At 46.2% G+C, this 22,745-nt stretch overlaps 1 protein-coding gene across 1 annotated transcript in view; it reads left to right on the top strand.

Annotated features, from left to right (window-relative positions):
* LOC109432381 (uncharacterized) overlaps positions 1-22,745 on the top strand; it is a 403,456-nt gene that overhangs the window by 356,324 nt on the left and 24,387 nt on the right. The window lies entirely within an intron of this gene.

The raw sequence follows: 22,745 nt of genomic DNA, 5'->3' as shown, positions 1-22,745 counted from the left end.
AGAGTCACCCAGCTGTGACTGACATAGCTCTGCGTCGGAACGACTGTTAACAAGCGTTCGGCTGCTCAGGAGATTTGCAAAGATAGAGCGTGGCGGCGACAGCCACCGTATCAATGCGCTCGTCTCGAATGTGTTCGTTAGCAACATAGAGACGGTCGGCTGTAGCGTTGATGGAGGAAGAAGACCAATGTTGATGTTGCGGCTTTTTCGTGTTATGATGGTGATAATGCACAAGACTGGTTCAATGTATAGGCAGAGCTGAAAAATATCAGTCCTCTTAGTTGACTGCCTGACCACCTTTACTATTACTGGAGGCCGATCAATACCAAGACGATAATAACAAGCTTAAATATAACTTATTTCCAAACCAAAAACAACCAAAAGTCTACGATAAACTTTTTTTTTGCACACTTAAGGCCGTATTTTATTATCATTGGTTGTTGGATTCAAACAATTAAAAAAAAAATGAGACAGTGAAATTTTTCATACTGAATCCAATTAAAATTTAAACTATATCACAGAGCGCGAGCAGCAACCAGTCGAATCAAAATTTTGCGCAGTAATTTCAGACACAAAACGGGATTGAAAAACTTTGTTGATGCGATTAAATTTCAATTTTCCCATGTAACCCCCTGTTCACGCACAACGTGAATATTGTACCAGTCTAACTGCTCGAATCAAAATGTTCTAGTGTACTCGTTCTATCTCATAGCTTTCTCAGTCTGTCTCAGCATCCGATGATGCTGCCGACAGTGATCTGATCGTAGGTAGATTTTTTGCCAATTTACTGTCCACTCATCTTCCCGCTTGACGTAAAAAAGACGAAGTGTAGATCAGATTAGTTAGTCAGTTACGTTTCGCACGCGCAATAAACCACATCACCCGAGACATAGTGTGCAAAGTGATTCTACGGAGTAATAAAGTTGTGTCGTTCCTCTAACTCCAATCAAGGGCACTGATTCCCCATCTCGAAAACCCTGATCGCGGCAACATAAAAATCTGGTCCTTCGAACCGGATCAAGGACTGTCGGGAACAGTGTTTGCGATTCGCGGTCATTTCGGAGTGATTTTCGTGTGAAAAAGTGCAAACGGACATTAGTGAAAGTGATCAAAAGACTCAAGTGACACGGACACTAGTGACGAAGATAACGTGATCAACGGTCACGAAAGAAAGTGGATCGAGAAAAGAACTTCTGACTAAAAACGAACTGTGAGCTGAGAAATTATCGAACATTCATGTGTGAAGTGCGGTTTCGGCGATAATTAGCAATAAAAGTGATAGTGAAAACCACATTTGACCCACGCGGGAACAACGTTGGATGCTGCTAACACCATCGAGAAGCGTCGGTCTATTGTGCTCCGTCCCATTGTCGTCGTTGCTGTGGCTTGGGTATCGAAAAGTGGCGTGGCTTGGGTTCTCTCTCTACCCCAACGGAGACTGTAAGTACACTTGCATGTGCATGTGACCCGAGTGGCAAGATATACCAAAAGTAAGATCAGTTCGCTGACTTACTAATTTTTTCGCAATTTTGCATGACTCGAGTGGTTTCGGACGTGAGCATTTTTTTTGGAATTTTGGGTGCTATTTGGCATTGTGAAGGCACGTGTGTGGAAACGCGGTTCACTTCGATTGTTCTAGTGCTGCTTTGTTCTATTAAATAATGGCTTCGGAACTCAAAAAGCTTACCAAGCAGGAGCGATTTTGCGTGGATTCTCTCAACAATCTTGCTAAGAATATTGGGAAATATGAGGATTCAGATCTCGCTGCGCTTGAAGGTTGGCAGGAATATTTAGAGGAAATTTATGGCGAGTTTAAACGAGTCAGGTTAGAGTTGGAGTTGTCCGAAGAATTTCGTAAAGCACTAGAGCAATCAATGCAATTGGAAGAAGGTTCATCTGAACAGTTGGATCTTACAATTAAGGCCACACGTGCTGAAGTCGAGCTCACGTATTTGAAGATAAAAGGGTTTCTGAAATCAAAGCTACAAAAACCAAGCACGTCAAACACTATTGCTACCCAACAACTTGTACAACCAGTGAACAGTATCCAGTCTAGAGTTAAGCTGCCGGAAATAAAACTTCCGCATTTCGATGGATCCATTCGGGATTGGCCTACATTCCGAGACACTTTCAAATCGCTGATTGATTCTACTCCTCAGCTCAGCAATGTAGACAAATTTTCGTACTTAGTTTCGTCGCTTTCGAAAGAAGCAAAACGTGTAATCGAAGTTATTGAGGTTACATCAGCAAACTATTGTGTAGCGTGGGAACTATTAGAAAAGAGGTACGAGAACAAATACCTCATTGTTAAAGCGTACATCCAAGCGCTTTTCAATGTCGAGCCTATGAAAAGGGAGTGCTATGACTCTCTCAACAAGCTCATCGATGAATACGAACGTAACCTTCGAATGCTCGAGAAGGTTGGTGAGCACCCGGAGGACTGGAGCACACTTCTCGTTTTCATGCTCAGTTCAAGGCTTGACATCGCTACCATGCGTCACTGGGAGACGCATAGAAGATCCACTAATGTTCCTACGTACAAAGAACTGATCGATTTCTTGAGAAGTCACAGTTTGATCCTGCAATCTGTAGCTGCTTCAAAATCTCGATCTAGTGAACCTACTCGTACAACTACCTCACCTCGTAACGCCTCCTCTAAACTAACCTCGGCTCATTCCGCCATATCGTCGTCGCAGAAATCATGCGTTTTCTGCAAGCAATCCTCTCATTCGCCCTTCCATTGCGAAGCCTTTCGGAAGATGACCGCTACCGAGCGGTTCGAAGCAACCAAAAAGAATTCGCTGTGCATCAACTGCCTTTCTCCTTCCCATCAAATGAAGAACTGTTCGAGTGGAGCCTGTCGAGTGTGCAACCAAAAACATCATACGATGCTGCATCAACGAACCAATCAGCCCTCTACTAGCCAACCAACCCAAACCCAACCATCGAAGTCGTCGTCGTCGCCTGGTTCGCAGTCATCCTTTTCGCCGTCCGCTGAAACAAACCACTCGCAGTCCTCTCATGCAAGCAGGCCCTCAACTTCGTCTATTGAGAACCAAGCCCCCACAATCTCTGCCCTTTCGGCCCAATACGCCTCATCGTCGCTCACCAAACAACATCATCGTGTTCCTTCAACGGTGCTGCTGTCTACAGCTCTGGTCAAAGTCTTTGATCCATCGGGACAATCCTTGTGGGCCAGAGCTCTGCTGGACTCCGGATCCCAGCTGAATTTCGTATCGGAGCAACTCGTCCAGAAGCTGAAGCTGAAACGATCCAAAGATTTTCTTCCTATCAGCGGTGTTGGATTGTCGTCTACCTCTTCCAAATATTCGGTCGTCGCTCGTATCCAATCCCACCATGCAGATTTCGAGACCACTTGGAGATTCCATGTCCTCCCGAGGATTACAATGGAGCTACCAACACAAGCAGTGGATGTATCCAGCCTTCAGTTACCATCGGACATCGTTCTTGCTGACCCTTCGTTTGGTGAACCAGGTCCAATCGACCTAATTTTCGGCGCAGAGAATTTCTTTGATTTGATGCGAGAAGGTCAGGTCAAAACTGGCCCCTATCAACCCAGCCTACAAAATACGGCACTAGGATGGGTAGAATCAGGGAAGGTCCAGTCAGGAATCGTACAATCTTCGGTCGTCAATCTTGCCTATTCCACTCCAACCATCGAAGAACAACTAGCTCGATTCTGGGAGATCGAGTCTTGCCAAACTAGTAGCACTTTGTCGTTGGAAGAAACTGCCTGTGAGGAGCACTTTGCCAAAACAACTACCCAGGATTCAACTGGTCGATTCGTCGTTGCTCTTCCAAAACGTGAGACAGCCTTTGCAAAACTTGGCAGTTCAAAGGTCGTTGGTACTCGTCGGTTCCTGTCCCTTGAACGTCGGCTCAACGCTGATCCTCAACTGAAGCAAGCATACACAGCGTTCATCAACGAGTACGCGGAGCTCGGTCATATGAAGCTAGTGGACAATCTAGAAACGCAGCTACCAACCTACTTTCTACCACACCATTGTGTCGTCAGACCAGACAGCATTACCACAAAGCTGAGAGTGGTCTTCGACGCATCTTGCGTAACGGATACAGGAGTGTCGCTGAATGACACTCTCATGGTGGGTCCACAAGTGCAAGACGATCTTGTCACCATTATCTTGCGCTTTCGCATTCCACAGTTTGCTATCATCTCGGACATCGAAAAGATGTATAGGCAAATTGGAATGAACCCGAACGATCAGATGCTTCAACTGATCCTTTGGAGAGATTCTCCTTCAGAACCAATCCGGACATACCAACTCACAACCGTGACGTATGGTACATCGTCCGCTCCGTACCTCGCAACAAAATGTCTGCAAACACTCGCTGAAATCGGATCGACAAGCCATCCTGCAGCAGCCGCTGTCGTGGGCAAGGATTTCTATATGGATGATCTGCTCACTGGTGTCAACAGTATCGAAAAAGGTCAGGAACTTGTACAGCAGCTACTCCAGTTGATGAATTCGGCTGGACTACAACTTCGTAAGTGGGCATCCAATTGTCCACAGATTCTCCAAGCCGTTCCTGAACACTTAAGGGATGAGCGTACACTTCTCGATCTCGAAGCAGCTTCTCCGGTTAAAACTCTCGGCCTGCAATGGAACACTCGCACGGACGAATTCTGCTTTGAGGTGCCGAAGCACAGTGATGTCTACCCTATAACCAAGCGCATCGTTCTTTCGGATATCGCTCGGCTCTTTGATCCACTGGGACTTGTTGGTCCAGTGGTAGTGCAAGCGAAGCTGTTCATGCAACAATTATGGAGAGAAGGAAAAACCTGGGACGATGAACTCAGTGACTCTGCTCAACAACTTTGGGCAGAATTTCGACAAAACTTGCAGGACATAGCGAACTTAAGCGTTCCACGGTGGGTTCTTGCTACTCCAAGTGTAGTTTCTGTTGAACTACATGGGTTTTGTGACGCCTCAACTCGCGCCTATGGTGCCTGCATCTACGTAAGGACAGTTGCATCGAACGGAGATGTCTTCGCAAACCTGCTCACTGCAAAATCCAAGGTGGCTCCACTTGGAAACTCGAAACGAAACCCAACCATAAGTTTGCCGCGTCTAGAGCTCTCTGGCGCGCTTCTTCTAAGCCACCTCTTCGAAAAGGTCGAATCCAGCACCAGTCTCCATGCCAAGAGTTTCTTCTGGACGGATTCAACGATAGTCTACCATTGGCTATCCTCTAACCCATCTCGTTGGAAAACGTTCGTGGCAAACCGGGTGTCAGAGATCCAACGAATCACTGCCAAAGGAATCTGGGCACACGTGCCTGGTCTAGAAAACCCAGCGGACGTCATCTCCAGAGGAATGCCTCCAAACGAACTTAAGGATTTCACCCCTTGGTGGAATGGACCCGACTGGCTTCGACAACCCTCTCGTTTCTGGCCATCGCTTACTGCTCCTGTTCACGAAGAATTCCCGCCTGACCAGCTCGAAGAACGTATCGTAGCACTGCCAACACAAATCATCCAGCCAAACGAATTGTTTTTGCTGTATTCATCGTTCACGAAGTTGGTACGCATCGTAGCTATCATTCTTCGGTTTCGCCACAACTCAAACCCTCAGAATCGGGACGAGAAACGAACGGGGTTCCTATCTGCAGTCGAACTAGTTCAAAGTACAGAACAGCTAGTGAAGATCGCTCAGGAAGAAAGGTTTCCGCACGATATCGCGGATGTGCTTCGCGATGGGCAGGTCAAAAGGAATTCGCGGTTGAAAATGCTTCTTCCACACCTGGCGAATGGCATATTGCGTGTCGGTGGCCGGCTGAGGAACGCTCCAGTGACGTACAACCAACGACATCCTATGATTCTGCCGGACAAGCATCCACTGACCGACCTGATCCTGAAGTTCTACCACCTCAACAACCTCCACGCTGGACCCCAGCTGATAACAGCTGCAGTTAGGGAACGATTCTGGCCACTTCGTATTCGCGACCAAGCGCGACAAGTGGTACATTCGTGTCTAAGATGTTTCCGCTGCAAACCTGACGTCATGGAACAGCTCATGGGCGAACTACCAACAGAACGAGTTACGCCTACGCTACCATTCCTTCGCTCTGGAGTGGACTACTGTGGACCCTTCTTCTATCGTACAAGCAGAAAAGGAGCTCCTACCAAGTGTTACGTCGCCATTTTCGTCTGCATGGTGACAAAAGCTGTTCATGTCGAATGTGTAGCCGATTTGTCCACAAGTTCTTTCATCGCCGCACTGAGACGTTTCGTTGCCCGGCGAGGGAAGCCACAACTAATCGAGTGCGATAACGCGCTAAATTTCAGAGGTGCCAAGCGTGAGCTAGACGAGCTCGTCCGTCTCTTTGGCACTCAACATCACCAGCATCTCGTAACCAGTAGCTGTGCTGAAGATGGTATCTCGTTCAAGTTCATACCACCGAGATCTCCAAATTTCGGTGGCCTTTGGGAGGCCGCTGTCAAATCTCTCAAGAAGCATCTTCGCAGCACTCTACTGAACACTATTCTATCGCTGGATGAATTTCTAACTCTCCTCACACAAATTGAAGCCTGTCTCAATTCTCGTCCACTGACCCAGCTCACTGCAGATCCAAACGACCTCGAGGTGCTCACGCCAGGGCATTTTCTGGTCCATCGTCCACTCATCGCAATACCCGAGCCCAGCCTGGCTCATGTTCCGATGAATAGGCTCGACCGGTATCAGCAGACCCAGGAATACGTTCGTCGGATATGGAAGCAGTGGCAGTCCGAATACCTTTCTGGACTGCAACCTCGAACTCGTTGGACTCAACAACGGGACAACATCAAAGTGGGTACAATGGTCTTGCTGAAGGACGACAACCTTCCACCAATGAAGTGGAGACTGGGACGAGTGACGCAGGTGTTCAGAGGAGGCGACAACTTCGTTCGAGTGGTGGCAGTTCGGACAAAGGACGGCGAGTTCCGGCGTGCCATTACGAAGATCTGCGTGTTACCAATCCAGCAACCCGGCGGAGATCCATCCGCTGACGAACCAGAAGGAAATTAGAACCCTTCCGACGATCGCAGTGTCTAACTCTGCGCAACGCTGGGGGGTCGAAAGACCTCCCATCCATGTAAGTCTTTGTATTTTATTGAATTTCTAAAAAGCTAATGGAATGTTTCATCCCCCATATCCGCCTGCGATGACGACGTCTGCAACCACTACGAGTTTCGACCTACTGCTGTCCAACGTTCTGATGCTGTATCCGACCGCATTCACTCTATGTCGGAGAGACGAGTGGTTCTGCAACAGGAGAAGCTAGGATCAAAGGATGCAAGGTTCGACTCGTGCTTGGACTCAACTCTAAACCGAAGGATGTCTCGTCACACTCAACCAGTGGTCCAATTCGTCCCCGAAGGAAGGTCATTCTACGATGCACAAGTACGCTCAGTAGCTTGGTGCCAACGGTCATCGTCCGTTTATCGGACCCGCGGAGGCCGGTAGCCTCCAACCCAGTTAAGTGTTGTTTTTGTTCTCAAATATTGTTGAAAAAGCCGCCTATGTTTTGTTCCAGAGAATGACCAGCCAGCGAGGGTGTCGACGAGGACCATCCACCCGTACAAGATCACGTGAGACGAAGAGACGACTCCTGCACCATCAAACAACTGCAAGCCAAGCACGGTCGAGGTCACTATGTGTTTCCGACAACGCACATGGCCATCGACGAAGATCCCACGAGCAGATGTAAACAACCCGATCGTGAGAGGATCCCGACAGCAGACGAAGTCAGACGCAGCGACCACTCGGACACTACAAGATTATCCAACAACCAGTGACGTCATCCGAAGAGTGGCGATAACGAACTTAATATCTAAAGTGAATTCCGAATAATGAATTGCAAAGTGAAATCGCTTAGATTAAGTGTAGCATAAGAACCAACGAACATTGAACTTCCATTGATAGATTAGAACTAGGGTATTAGTAGTTAAAAAGCCCCTTTTTAACGGTGGCCGGTATGTTCACGCACAACGTGAATATTGTACCAGTCTAACTGCTCGAATCAAAATGTTCTAGTGTACTCGTTCTATCTCATAGCTTTCTCAGTCCGTCTCAGCATCCGATGATGCTGCCGACAGTGATCTGATCGTAGGTAGATTTTTTGCCAATTTACTGTCCACTCATCTTCCCGCTTGACGTAAAAAAGACGAAGTGTAGATCAGATTAGTTAGTCAGTTACGTTTCGCACGCGCAATAAACCACATCACCCGAGACATAGTGTGCAAAGTGATTCTACGGAGTAATAAAGTTGTGTCGTTCCTCTAACTCCAATCAAGGGCACTGATTCCCCATCTCGAAAACCCTGATCGCGGCAACACCCCCATTCTACTATATATTTACACCTCAAGAATTTTAAAAGGTGTGATTTGATGAACCTGCTTCAGTTTTGTCAAGATTTTGTTCTTTTACACATATTTATCGCTTGCATTGATTATTTTCACTGTTTTTACCACTTTTCGTGAGATACCCGGAACCGCTTCCAAGACTGTACCAGTACCTATTGTCTCAAATATGGTCTGATACTAGCTTCTTGCTAACCGTTCAACAGGTTTTCTGAAAAACCGAAAATTGATGTGTATGCATCGACTTGATTCATTTTACATTTTGGTCATTCTGGCGGGACATACACCACGGGTTCTGGAACACTACCGGTAGTCTCTAATGTGATCTGAGAATATTTTCTTGTAAATCGATCATCAGGTTATCGAAAAAGCCGCGGTTTGATGTGTCACATGCATGAGTTTGGCTCTCATAGGCATTTGACCACTCCCGGTGGGACACCCGGAACCGGTTCCGGAATACTACTGGTTTTCCCAAATATGGTCTGAAACCATTCTCTTGCTAATCGTTCATCAGGTTATCTAAAGAGACGCGATTTGATGTGTCGCATGCATTGGCTTGGTTCACTTTGATATTTGACCTCTTCCGGCGGGACATCCGGAACCGGTTCCAGAACACCACCGGTAGTCTGATCTAGGTTGATCTAGGTTTGATCGAGGGCTACATTCCTGCTTACCGTTCTCCAGGTTATCGAAAAAACCGCTATTTAATGTGTCGCATGCATGGGTTTGGTTTAGGGTTTTGTTCACTTTTACATTTGGACACTCCTGGCGGGGCACCCGGAATAGGTTCCGGAATATTACCGGTAGTCTCTGCTGTGATCTAAGGCTATTTTCCTGCTTACCGTTCTACAGGTTATCGAAAAAGTTGCTATTTAATGTGTCGCATGCATGGGTTTGGTTCCCATCTACATTTGACCACATCCGAAGGGACTCACGGAACCGGTTCCGGAATACATTTGGTTTTCTTAAGTATGGTCTGATTCCATTTATTTGCTAACCGTTCATCAGGTTATCTGAAGAGCCGCGATTTGATGTGTCGCATGCATGGGTTTGATCTAGGGTTTGGTTCAATTTTATATTTGGCCACTTCCGGCGGGGCATCTGGAACCGGTTCCGGAACACTACCGGTAGTCTATGCTGGATCAAAGGCTATTTACCTGCTTACTGTTCATCAGGTTATCGATAAAACCACTATTTGATGTGTCGCATGCATGGATTTGGCTCACTTTTATATTTTGGCACTTCCAGCGGGATATCCGGAACCGATTCCGGAACACTACCGGTTCAGATATGGTCTAAGACTATTTTCCTGCTTACCATTCGTCAGGTTATTGAAAAAGCCGCGGTTTGATGTGTCGCATGCATGGTTTTGTAGCACTTTCATATCTGGCCCCTTCCTGGGGTACCGGTCCGGAACACCTAAATGGCCATAACTCCGGAACGGCTGAACCGATTCGAACCATTTTCAATAGGAAACAATGGGACCAGATTCCGCGTCGAATGAACCGTCGGTCATTAAAATCGGTTGAGGTTTACTGCCAAAAAGTGATGTGAGTTTATTTTGTACACACACATACTCACACACACACATACACACACACACACACACACACACACATACATACACACACACACAGACATCACCTTAACTCGTCGAGCTGAGTTGATTGGTATATGTGACTCGACCCTCCGAGCCTTCTATCAAAAAGTAATTTTTGGAGTGAACATATAGCCTTTCCAGTACACTTAGTGTACGAGAAAGGCAAAAAGGTAATTGTGAAATTTGTTGTGTGGAGATTTTTTTTGTTAAACCAGTCGAACTGCCGTTCGACGGCTTTTTATTCAGGATTTGACCGAAAGCTCGGCACACCGCACCTTTTTCGCTAAACACGCTCTCGGCCCCACGTCGCAGTGCTCAAAAGTCCCGGTTTGAGGGGAAAGCCGGAAGGGAACAACCGTTCCGACAGAGCGGCCGAAAACCCTCGTTTTTCATCGGCGTTTCTGTGGTAGCAACCATACCGATCAAGCCACCGACGACCCCCATCGTCAGCTCCGCCATCAACCAACTTTTTCGGTGATCGGAACATTCACCACCGGAGGCGGCCGAAATCCCACGTTTCCACGTCGGCCATGTGGTAGCCACCACACCCACCGAGCCATCGACGACCCCCATCGTCATCGACACCGAGAAGCAACTGCGCAGGTGATCCGGTCCGTTTAGCGACCGGCAGCGAGAAAGGCGCACTTTCCGAACCGCCGCGCACCGCGCGCATTTGGTGCAATCGTCGCAATACCACCAGTGAGGATGCGCTAAGAATAGCATTCTGCTTTGCCAAGCCGTCCGTCGACCGCCACACCGTCGCTTCTTCTTTGCCGGCGGCATTCATCAGTAGTTAAAAGGGTACCGTGAGTAGACAAAATCCAATTAACCATGCGCATGCGTTAAACTCCACACACTAACCGAGCTCGGAGAAGAAAGTTATTGGATCGATTACTGTCGATAGAACCAGAGTAGGATAACAAATTTAAACCGCACACATTAGGGAAAGCTAGAAGAAGAGAAAGCATGGAAAGGAACATGTTCGAATAAAACCTAGGTTATCAAATTGAATAAATGTTTCGTTAGTTTTGGTAGTTACCTTCAAACATGCTGTATTTTTGTGAAATGTTAGTGCTTTTCCTGTAACAGTTTTTTGGTCTTCGAGATTTCTCACGTTCGCGTCGTTCTACTTGTTTTTTTTTAGTTATTTTTGTACGCCAGGGTAGACAGCCTGGGAAATCAGACTCTCCACTCACGTGTCCGAAGCTAACAGGGAAATTTGAATTGATGAGTTCTTCCAGTGATGATACTCGTGAGTGGTGTCTTTGTGAGTTGGTAGAACGACGGTTAGCATCAACCATATTTTGAGAATCGCTTAAGGCGACCTCTATAAGTGAGATATCTCGATTAACCGTACTTTTGAGTTTTCTGTATCGTCCCTAAATCGCTATTTGGTCTCTTATAAAACAAACCCGCCCTGAGGTTGGGTTTCTTGCCAGGCAAACATAAGTCGACAGACGGTCCTCTTCGGAGGTGGCGCTTAAACCGTCTGTTTTCGGAGCCAGGGAACGAAGAAGAAGACGGGAAAACTCTTAGCCGCAATTTGCGTGCTACATGTTATTCCATAGGATCGTAGGTTTGGACCTCTAGTTTCAGAATCTGTGCGGTTTAAAATATGTCATCTTGGGTTTTTCGATTTTTTTCGATTTGTTTGATTTTTTTTCCTATTTTCCCATACAAATGACGAAAAAAGTCATTTTAAGGTTAATTTCATCCCATATAAAAATGTATGGAAAAAAAAACCCAAGATGGATTATTTTAAATCGCACATATTCTGAATCTACAGGTCCAAAAATACGGTTCTAGCGAATAAACTTTGAGGTACATTCACTTTTCATAATACTTCCCTTTGGACATAGCGTGTGTCGACCGGCCGTCGATGAAGCCAGCTTGGTAACTTCCCACGAACTCATTTGTTTTGGGTGACAGACGATGAAAGATGATCTGGGATAGAACTTTGTAGGCAGCATTCAGAATAGTGATCGCTCTGAAGTTCTCACATTCCAAATGGTCGCCTTTCTGGGGAATGGGGCAGATTACTCCTACTTTTCACTCTTCCGGTAGCTGAATAATCCTTTGGAATACTTAAAGGAAATCCTGCAGGAATACCTGGAGAACTTCCTGCAGGAACACCCGGAGGAATTTCTGCTGGCATACCTGAAAGATTTCCTGCAGGAATACCTGGAGCCATTCCTGGAGAAATTCTTTGATGAAATCCTGGACGAATTTCAGAAGGTATGCCTGGAGGATTGCCTGAAGAAATCTTTGAAAGAATTCCTGGATGAATATCCTGGAAAAGTTCTTGGAGGAATTCATGGAGGAATGAATACCTGGAGCAATTCTGTAAGAATACCTGAAGAAATTCCTGGAGGTATGCCAGAAGGAATGTCTGGAGGAATTCCTATAGGAAAACCAAAAGGAATTCTAGGAGGAATTTCAGGAGGAATCCCTGGTAGACTCCCTGGAGGAATTTCTTGAAAAATCACAGGAGCGTTTCCAAGAGCAATCGTTGGAAAAATGCCTGGAGGAATCTTTGAAGAAATTTCCGGAGAATTTCCCGGAGGAATCTCTGGAGGAATCTCTTTAGCTGTTCTTGAGGAAATCCCTCTAGAAACACCAGCAGAAATCTCGGAAGCAATCCCTGGAGGTGTTCCCAAGTAAATACATAAACCGGTCCTGGTGGAACTCCTGTATCCTGTAGGTTTTATTTTAAAAATTTCCAAGCGGAATTCCTGAAGGAATACCAAGAAGAGTTCCTTCAAGAATACTTGGAGGATATTTATAAAATAATACCTGGAGCTGTTCCTGAAAGAGTCCCAGAATGAATTTATGAGAGAATCCCTGGAGAAATTTCTGCGGAAATGTCTGAATGATTTCTGAGAGAAATACCTGAAGGAATTGCTTAAGTAAGCAGCGGAAAATACATGGGGAATTCCTTTAAAAAAACAGGAGAGTTCTAAAAGAATTTATGGAAGAATTTCTGTTGGCAACTCAGGAAATGAATCTAAAGGAATCCATGCATGCAGTAACTTCTGGACGAATTATTGAAAGTATTCTTGGATGAGCTCCCATAAGATTTTTTGTAAATAATTTTGATGGAATTGCTGGATCAATTTTTGAACTATCTGTGGTAGAATTTTGTTGAAAGAATTTCAGGAAAAAACCTATAGAAATACTTCGAATAATTCCAGATAAATCATTGGAGAAATTCCTTTGGGAATCCCTGGAGAAATACCTGAAGGAATCCTTGAAACAGCACTTAACATATAGCAGTAGACATTCTAGTAGGAATGTCTGGTAAAATTCTTAAAGGAATTCTTGAAGGAATCTACAGTGATAGACATTCGTTGAGCCGAGACCAAAAAAAGTGTCAGGAAACTCACACAAAAGATTTTATGATAAATTTTTTTCATCGTAGTGATAGTATATCTAGTACTGTTTTATAAAAATGTGATACATTAAACTTACATATGCACTGAAACAAAACCGAGGGTAAAAATGTAATTTTTTGCCTAGACATTCGTTTAGCCGAGGTAAATTAAAAATTGGTTTTCAATAGATTTTTTGCAATTTCTTGAGTATATTTTGAGGATATACTTCAAGGCATTTAGTTTATGACGTGTTAGCAAGATAATTAACCTTAAAAGTTTAAAAGTTTATTTATTTATGAAATTCAGAGAAGTATTGCAAAAAAAAATGTCCCGATAAGGAGAAGCGATGATAAACAAATTTATTTAAGAGAAATGGTTTCTGTAAACACTCAAACGTAAGCTAGGTTAGCAGTTTCAAAAATATGGCACAGAATTATTGTTAGAAATGTTCAAATTATTGCATAAAATGTCATGAAAAAATAGAGTATATTGGTTTTTGGTTGGTTAAAGGATTGATAAAATCTAGAATAAATAGTTCTGCATTGGAATAAAGACGTGCACTAATGCCTGTGGAGTATACCTGTTTGATACTAGCATTACTAGCAAATGAGTTAGAAGACTGCAAAGTGAAAGAACTGCAAGAAGTGTCAGATTTTTTGTACCCTGTTTATTCAAAAGCAGATGCTCATACAAAAATGCAAGATATGGTCAAACAATTGGCTTATTTCATTCAATGTGAAGAAATCTATATATATAAAAATGAGTTTGAAGTCCCTTTGAGGCAACAAAACTCACAAACGGCTGAACCGTTCGGGATGACTCTTGCAGGGTTTGATTCGTATTCATGGTGGCTGTGTTTATATGTAAAAAAGGTTACGCAAATCAACTGCAAAACAGAGCAATTGTGAAATTACTGAAATTGTCATGAGTGGGGAAGAAATTCAAAACGATCGCAACAAAACCAATCTAGAGTGCGGTGCCAAAATCACTCCCCAACAGTTGTCAAACAACCTCAGTCAAAATGGCAGTACAACGTCTGCCGGGACAGCTAGTATATTATAAATGAGTCTTAGTTGTGAACCACATTCATTTTTAACATAATTTATTTGAAAAGAATGTCTAAATTATGAAACAAGTAGTTCATGCTAGAAATTTGAATACTTTCGGTGCCATTTCTCGAAATATGAGCCGTCCAATGTATGTTATTTCAGCCAGAATACAGTCTAGAAGATATTGGGAGCTATTAGAAGACGTAATAGTAGTAAACGCTGTGATTTACGCAAGTGAAACCATCATATTTCATCAAAACAATACTTAAATACGTGATTTTTAGATGGTTTACGTTATTTTTTTCTGTTAAAAACATTGTTTTTCGTAATTTTTCAACCTGTTTTGGTCATGAAACTTTCATTAGATTCTTTTGAAATACTTCCGATAAAAATAACTACATCAAATCTCAATTTGGAAACATTTACAATATTATGACATATTTATATAAGATGCATGCAAAATTAATATGGCAACACTTCCAAAAACGATCTAATTCATGATTTACAAGTCGATCTATTACTGTGTGCATTCAAAATACAAATATCAAATGCGGGAACACCAAATGTGGTAAGATTTTCTAACAAGTAACCCGATGTCAGTGGGAGCTTTTGAATCCTAGGTTGGCGGTGATATTGACTATGGTTGCCTTGTTGTCTTTGGCAACACTGCGTTACCGCATTTGAAGCGCATTTGGGCATCATTTGCATCCTGAACGCACACAGCAATATAATGCAGATCACCATACAAAATGACTTTGTTGGATATTTTTCGAAATTTGATAGTTTTTCATTATGGAATTCTCAAAATTGTACAATTCGGCTAAACGATTGTCTAGGCAAAAAATGACATTTGAAGGGTTTTTACCCTTTGTTTGTTTCAGTGTATATGTAAGTGTGATGTATCACATTTTTATAAAACAGTACTAGATATACTATACTACGATAAAAAAGTTTTTTTTGACAATTTTTTAGCCTCGGCTAAACGAATGTCTATCACTGTATGGATGAATCCATTATAAAATCATTAAAAGAAGTTATGGGAAAATTCCTGCAGGAAATCTTCGATGCATCCTTGCAGAAGTATCTGTAAGAATTTCTGAAGGAATCATGGGAGAAATCGTAGCGCATCGTACTTGTGTCCGTTGGGAGGATCTCGTCGTTTTTTTTCCTTCTAAACCATAGGGGGATAATCTGCTCAACAGACACCCTAACAGAAGGTTAGGGTAGTGTAGGTCTGACAGGCCGTCTTCTACAACAAAAGTAAAATCCAGGACTACTCTCTCCTCGTACCCACTAAACCATTCCTATGGTCGCCAAACCCTACGTCTCTCCGGAACCACCAAGAAGGTATTGCTTCAGAGAGGGGCTAGTGCACATCGCACCCACAAGGTTAGCTGCGTAGCCTGCAGCAACGAACATCGATGACTCGCTTTGGAGAGTCCATCACGGTAGCATGCTGGCGCTTAGCCAGTTTCCCGAGTGGTCCTCGCCACTCCCTTTGTCCTCGGAAGGTGGGCAGGGTCAACCCAGCCCGCGCCCTACTGCTGAGCGGACACCAAGAACTGATGCCCACATGCAACCCGATCTGACCTGCCCGCAAAGGAAGGGTATCACTACCCTTCAGGCCCTATCAGATGCATCCGTAGGTTGCTGACGGCAGGGTCTCCACCTGCCCCGACCCTTGCCGGGGACCCCTTTCCAATTGCGGGCTTGGATCCAACCCAGTAGACCGACGCAACGACAGCACCGCTACCGGGACTTCCTCTCCGCGGCCACGTAATCGCTGTAAGGGTCGATCTCGACCGCAGGGCACCGGTATGACCTACGAAGCCGACTTCGAACCCCTGGACCACCTCTTGTACTGCATCTGGACTAGCCATTCTCCGAGTCCACGCGCCACCTCCTCTGTAGCTCCCAGACGATATGGGTGATAGCCGTTGAAACGGCATTCCAGCTAATCTCATCCCTACACATTCTCTGGACCAAGTTGTCCAGAGTTGTGTCCTCCTCGCATGTGGCAAGCATGCGGTCACGCATTGTGCGAAAACGCGGGCACACGAACAAAACGTGTTCCGCCGTTTCCTCTAAACCATTGCACACTGGGCATTCGGGAGAATCCGCATGCCCGAAACGGTGTAGATACTGTCGGAAGCAACCATGACCTGTAAGGACCTGTGTCAGGTGGAATGTAACTTCCCCATGGCGCCTATTAATCCAACTATCTACCCTCGTATTTCGAAGCACTCCATGTCCTCACTGATAAGAATGCTGATAGGCACCATACCAGTAATGACGCAGAGAGCGTCGTGTGACACGGTACGGTACGCGCTCGCAACCCTCAGGCACATAAGCCTGTAAGTACTTTCCAGCTTCCGTCGGTAGCATTTAGTACTTAGCGCGGTGCCCCACGCCGGGCCGCCATACCTAAGTATGGACGTAGCAACACTAGCCAGAAGCTTGCGCTTACTGGCGTACACCGCAGAGCTATTGGACATCATCCGGGACAGTGCCGCGATAGCTGTGGAGGCTCTTTTACAGACATAATCGACGTGACTACCGAAGGTAAGCTTATCGTCGATCATCACGCCCAAGTGTTTGACGGAGCGCTTTGACAGGATAGTACACTCTCCTACACTGATCTTCGTCTGCTGCTCCGACTTCCGGTTGTAAACAACCGTCACCTCTGTCTTGTGGTGAGCCAGCTCCAGTTTCCTGGACCGCATCCAAGCCTCCACAACCTTGATCGAGTGGTTGGTAGTCAACTTTACCTCCTCGATCGTTTCACCGTAGACTTCGAGCGTAATGTCGTCGGCAAATCCGACAATCACCACTCCCACTGGATACTCTAACCTCAACACCTCGTCGTACATGACATTCCATAACACCGGACCCAGGATGGAACCTTGAGGGACTCCTGAGGTTATGTGAAAGCACTTCCGACCCACCTCCGTGTCGTAAACTAGTACACGATTCTGAAAGTAACTTCCGAGAATCTTGTACAGGTACTCCGGTATCCCCAGACGCAAGAGCGCATCGGCAATAGCAGACCAGCTGGCGCTATTAAACGCATTCCTTACATCCAGAGTCACTACCGCGCAAAAGCGAATTCCCCTCCTCTTAGGCTCGGGTGCTTTCTCGGCGGTTTTTTGTAACCGACAAGATAGCGTCTACGGTGGACCTCCACTTCCGGAAGCCGTACTGGTTACTCGAAAGACTATTTTCGCCCTCGGTGAACCGCAACATTCTATTGAGGATGATCTTTTCGAGCACCTTCCCCGCCGTGCCAATCAAGCATATTGGTCTATATGCCGACGGGTCTCCGGGTGGTTTCCCCGCCTTTGGCAATAGTACCAGGCTCTGCCTCTTCCAAGCTTCTGGGAAAACTCCCTCGTCCAGGCATTTCTGCATAGCAGACCTGAACATCTCGGGAGCCTCTGCAATAGCTACTTTTAAGGCCAGGTTCGGAACTCCGTCCGGACCTGGGGCCTTACCTACGCTAAGGGACTTAGCTATCCCCGCAAGTTCCACATCGGTGACCCTCTCCTCATCGCCAGCCCCAGTCCCCGGCTGTCCTACGAAAGGAGGCCAAGGACTAGGATCATGACGCGGAAAAAGTCCTCCAATGATCCCCTCCAACATCTCTGGAGATTGCTATGTAGGAGCCATCACCCCTCTCGTCTTGGCCATAACGATCCTGTAAGCGTCACCCCACGGGTTCGTATTGGCACTCTGATAGAGACCCTCGAAGCATGCCTTTTTGCTTGCTCTCATCTCGGTCTTGAGCACGGCTTTTGCAGCGGCGAACACCACCCGCCGTTCGTTTCGCTCTTCCTCTGATCGTGCTCGCTGCATCCGTCGCCTAGCCCGTAGGCAGGCGCGGCGCAGGTCCGCAATCGCGTCGGTCCACCAGTAAGCCGGTGGCCTCCCATTTCTAGGGTGGACTCGCCTAGGCATGGTCGCATCACACGCACGTGAGAGCACCGCTACCAGCTCGTCGCCGTCTAAACCGATTAAGTTTCGCTCACGGCGGAGCGCTTCCCTAAATACCTCTTCGTCGAAGTATGATGTCTTCCACCTACGAGGGCTTGGCCTTGGCCTAGCCGCCTCTTCTTCTATCCGCTGTCTGCTGTTGTTGTAGTCGATACTGTAGCGAACCGCCAGGTGGTCGCTGTGAGTGTAGCCATCATCTACTCTCCAGTTCGAACTACTTGTTAGGCCAGGACTACAAAAGGTCACGTCAATAATTGACTCCGCTCCGTTTCGACTATAGGTACTCTTGGTACCGACGTTAGCCAAGTCGACATCTAAGATGGCCAGTGTTTCTAGCAGGATCTGACCCCGCTGGTTCGTGAAACGGCTTCCCCATTCCACAGCCCAGGCATTAAAGTCACCCGCTATTACCACCGGCCTTCGCCCTGTTAGCACGGTCGTTAAGCGGTCCAGCATTTGCGTGAACCGCTCGATCGGCCACCGCGGAGGCGCATAACAGCTACAGAAGAAGACCCCGTTTACTTTGGCGACCACGAAGCCCTCATAGGTAGTAGACACCAACTCCTGCACGGGGTATTTACCCGTCGTCCATATCGCCGCCATTTTCCTGGTCCCATCCGAGGCCCAGTTGCCGTTGCCGGCGGGTACTCGGTATGGGTCCGAAATGATGGCGATATCCGTCTCCCACTCAGAAACCGCCTGACAAAGCAGTTGCTGAGCCGCATCACAGTGGTTCAGGTTCAGCTGCGTTACCTGCACTGTGATTTGTTGCTCACTGCGGCTTTCTTAAAGGCCGGGCACCCTGGACCACCCATCGCATGTCTGTTTTTCGAGGTTTTCCCGGTACAGATCATGCAGATGGGCGGACTCGTGCAGCTTTGGGCCTTATGACCTTCAGCGCCGCATCGCCTACACAGTTTGCGCCTGTCGGGGCCTTTGCAGTCCCACGACTTGTGTCCTGGTTCCAGACACCTGAAGCAAACCTCAGGTGGCTCGTGGAATGTCAGGTGACAAACACACCAGCCCACTTTAATACTTCCTACTTTAACGGACTTTTTAACATCCGCCACAGGTAGCTGAACCAGAGCTATCTGTGTCCCTGCTGGCCCCTTCCGCAGCCTGACGGCTGTGGCGGCCACCTGAACATCGCACTGTTGCCGCAGTGCCGTGACGAGCTCTTCCGCTTCGGTGATCTCGTCTAGGTCTTTGACCTTCAGAGTCGCCTCATGCGTAAGAGCCCTCACCTCCACTCCATCTCCAAGGACCTCTTCTGCCAGCCTCTTGTAGGCGGCGCCCTTGTGATCCTTCTGGCGCTTAAGCTCCAGGATCATTTCGCCCGTACGAGTACGTCTGATACTGCGTACGTCGGCTCCAAGACCCTCGAGCTGGTGGTCCGTCTGGCGCACTGGTAGTGGGAACCTCTGTCGGCCACGTGTATGCCCGGGCAGAGTTCAAGTACTGACGATCAAAATGTGATATTGACTTGTTTGAGATGTGGCTGGGGCACGTCGTACGAATCGATTCACCCAGCAGCAGGACCTCCGTCGACTGCTGGGGTGCCAGGCTGTGGCTTGAGTTTTCGGTTGCTGTTTCTGGCCAGTCGCCGGACCCACGTCGACACACAGATACGGGTTACGCACTGGCAACAGGACCTCCGTCGACTGCTGGGACACCAGGCAGTGGCTTGTGTTGTTGATAGACTAGATACGTTCCGGAAGTAGGACTCTAGTCGAGTACTGAAGTTCCGGAAACTAGCTTCGTGGCACCGGCAGCGGCTCAGGTGCAATGGGGGCCAGTGCACAGAAGGTTAAGCGAGATCCTTGATGGCTGGCTTGCCGGTTGTTTCGCTAGTTGATGGATCGCCAGGCGCGCTAACGACGCACGTGTGAGCCGCACGCTCACTGGCTCAGGGACGGTGGCTTGGGGACCCCTACGGGATGTGCGCTTATCTACGCGGCGACAAAAGGCACTTCACTTAATAGGTTTCTGCGGACCGGATCAAAGATGGTGGCCTACACTATACTGGGGGTTTAACGTGGTCTTTGGGGGCTGGCTTGCCGGTCGATTCGCGATGAGCTAAAGCACGCTACCGCTGCACGTGTGAGCCGCACGCCCACTGGCTCAGGGTCGGTAACTTGGGGACCCCTACGGGCTGAGCGCAGATGCTCGCGGCGACGAAAAGGGCTTCAATAACGAGCTCCTGTTCCACGTGTTCGCTAGCCTCCAGTTTGGAGTGCACTCGTGGGCTTGTGTGGCTGCGGTATGCCGGATTTTTGCACCTACCAAAAAAACCTTCGTTCGAAGGTTTAAGCCTTCGAACGGCACACAATTCCAATTAGATATTTTCCCCTATATGCAATCACATGTATTTTACCTTTTCTAATTTGCAAGGTGTCTAATCGCACTCTTGCCTATTTTGGGTTGTCGATTTCTCTATTAGGTATCACTACGGTATAGAAAGTTAGGAATTGCTACTATTTCAATACATAATGTCAAAGCTTACACTGATTTATCTGGTCGTGAAGCTCACTAGAGCACGTGTGCAGAAACGACCCTTCCTTCTAGCACTTAACTTTCAACTTTAGCTTCTCTAACTGTGAACTGTTCACTTCGAGTATCAAAATGCAAGAGACCTGATTACTGGTGGGTTGCAATGTTCGACCCCACATTTCGAAAAAAGAGTGCTCATCCGATTGAGAGTTTTTCATTTGGGAGAGAACTAGTCTAATTAGAACTGTAAACACAAAATTCACAAACGCTTCGCGTGGCCGAGCTCTATTTCGAGCAGGGCGCCTTTATAATTTTGCTCGGTGCCACTTGTGCCATATTATGAAGCACTTCGAAAATGCTGTCAGTTAATTTGGCGCACTTAATTGAATGGCCTGAAACAAACGGTTACAATAACCTGCTTATAAAAATGTTTTAGGTAGGGTAATTCGCTAATTGTTGAACAGTTAAGCATGAAGTTTTACTTTTTTTGCGATTTTTCGCCAATTCACGTAAGAAGTCGACAAAAAAAAATCGCTGAGCATCTTTAAGTAGTTGTTTTTTATAAATTCTTTTGCATTTGCATCAGTTTGATCTCAATTTTCGCTTAAAAAATTATGTTTTCCTACCATCAGTACAGGACCCAAATGTTGAACAGGTCGCCAAACTTACTTATCTAAATGTTAGACGACATTCGCAAGATGTTGAACGGTTTGTCAACACCGAATTAGCAAAAAGCAAGCACACGTCTTGTTTTACATCGGGAAATTCGCTATGCCGATCTGTATGAACAATTTCTTTCTTTTTGGAATTACATTCCTACTGGAAAAAAATCTGCACTCAGAAAAACAAACTTATACAGTTATTCGATGAGAAATTCATTCAGAAATTCTAAGATCTTACACGCCACTTGTAATCGTTGTATTCAATAAAATAAGTCATGCTGTTAGTTGTGTCTTTTTATTTTATTTCACTTTGTATTTTGCATCTTATTGGAGATTCTTCCGTTTTAAGTTACTATCTATATCATTTGCATTTTATTGTTAATTCATCGTAGTTTCGGGAGGGATACAAAAAAGCTTTTCGTCTATCCAGATAGTTTTCCGTTTTAGTTTCTGCTTCTCCAACGATCAGTTTCGAATCTGCTTCGGTTTTGCTCTATCTTTTGATTTCTTCTTAGTCACACCCTTAAACTTTTCCATTTTCTTTTTCTCTTTTTCATTCTCCTTCGTTTCAATTTCCATTTTCTTCAAAGCTCGTCGTTCTTCTAAGAGTATCTTTCGCTCTTGTTTCTGCTTTTCTATGTTCGCTTTTTTGCTGCCCTCAGATCAATAGCTTCCTGCCGTCGAATTGCTACATTCTCCTTCTCTTCCTCTTTTCGTTCAAGTTCTTTAATATGATCCGCTGCGGTCAGTATGAAATGACGTTTTTGCTTGTAGTTCCGTTTCACTTGCTTGCGTTTTGGTGTGGGCGGAAGCTGAAGAAAATTGCTGATACTAGCGCGACGATCAGCATTCTGTAACGAGTACGAAGGGTCTGTTTCAACGGAGGAGTGTGGTAGTGGTGTAGAATTGGCTGTTTGTTCATGTAGTGTTGGTTCCGGGTTCGGTGAGCGAGTTCGGGCTGTTATGATATTCATCAGACAGGAGTCTGGACCAGGTAGCTGTTGTTCAACTGAAGCGTGCTCCGCTAATGTTATGTCCGGGTCCTGTGACTGTGACACGCATGTAGTACTCCGCACTGATTGATGGTCGAAACTTGAGGAATGTAGATACAATGACGTACCGGATGCAATTGGGGAACCGACATCCAAACCCCGACTAGAACCAGCCGTCGAAATATCCGGTACGGGGGACAATGACGAA

This window comes from Aedes albopictus, chromosome 1 (assembly GCF_035046485.1).
Source record: "Aedes albopictus strain Foshan chromosome 1, AalbF5, whole genome shotgun sequence".
Lineage (NCBI taxonomy): Eukaryota > Metazoa > Arthropoda > Insecta > Diptera > Culicidae > Aedes > Aedes albopictus.
Note: the sequence above shows the minus strand (reverse complement) of the source record. Positions and strands in the feature narration are given on the sequence as shown.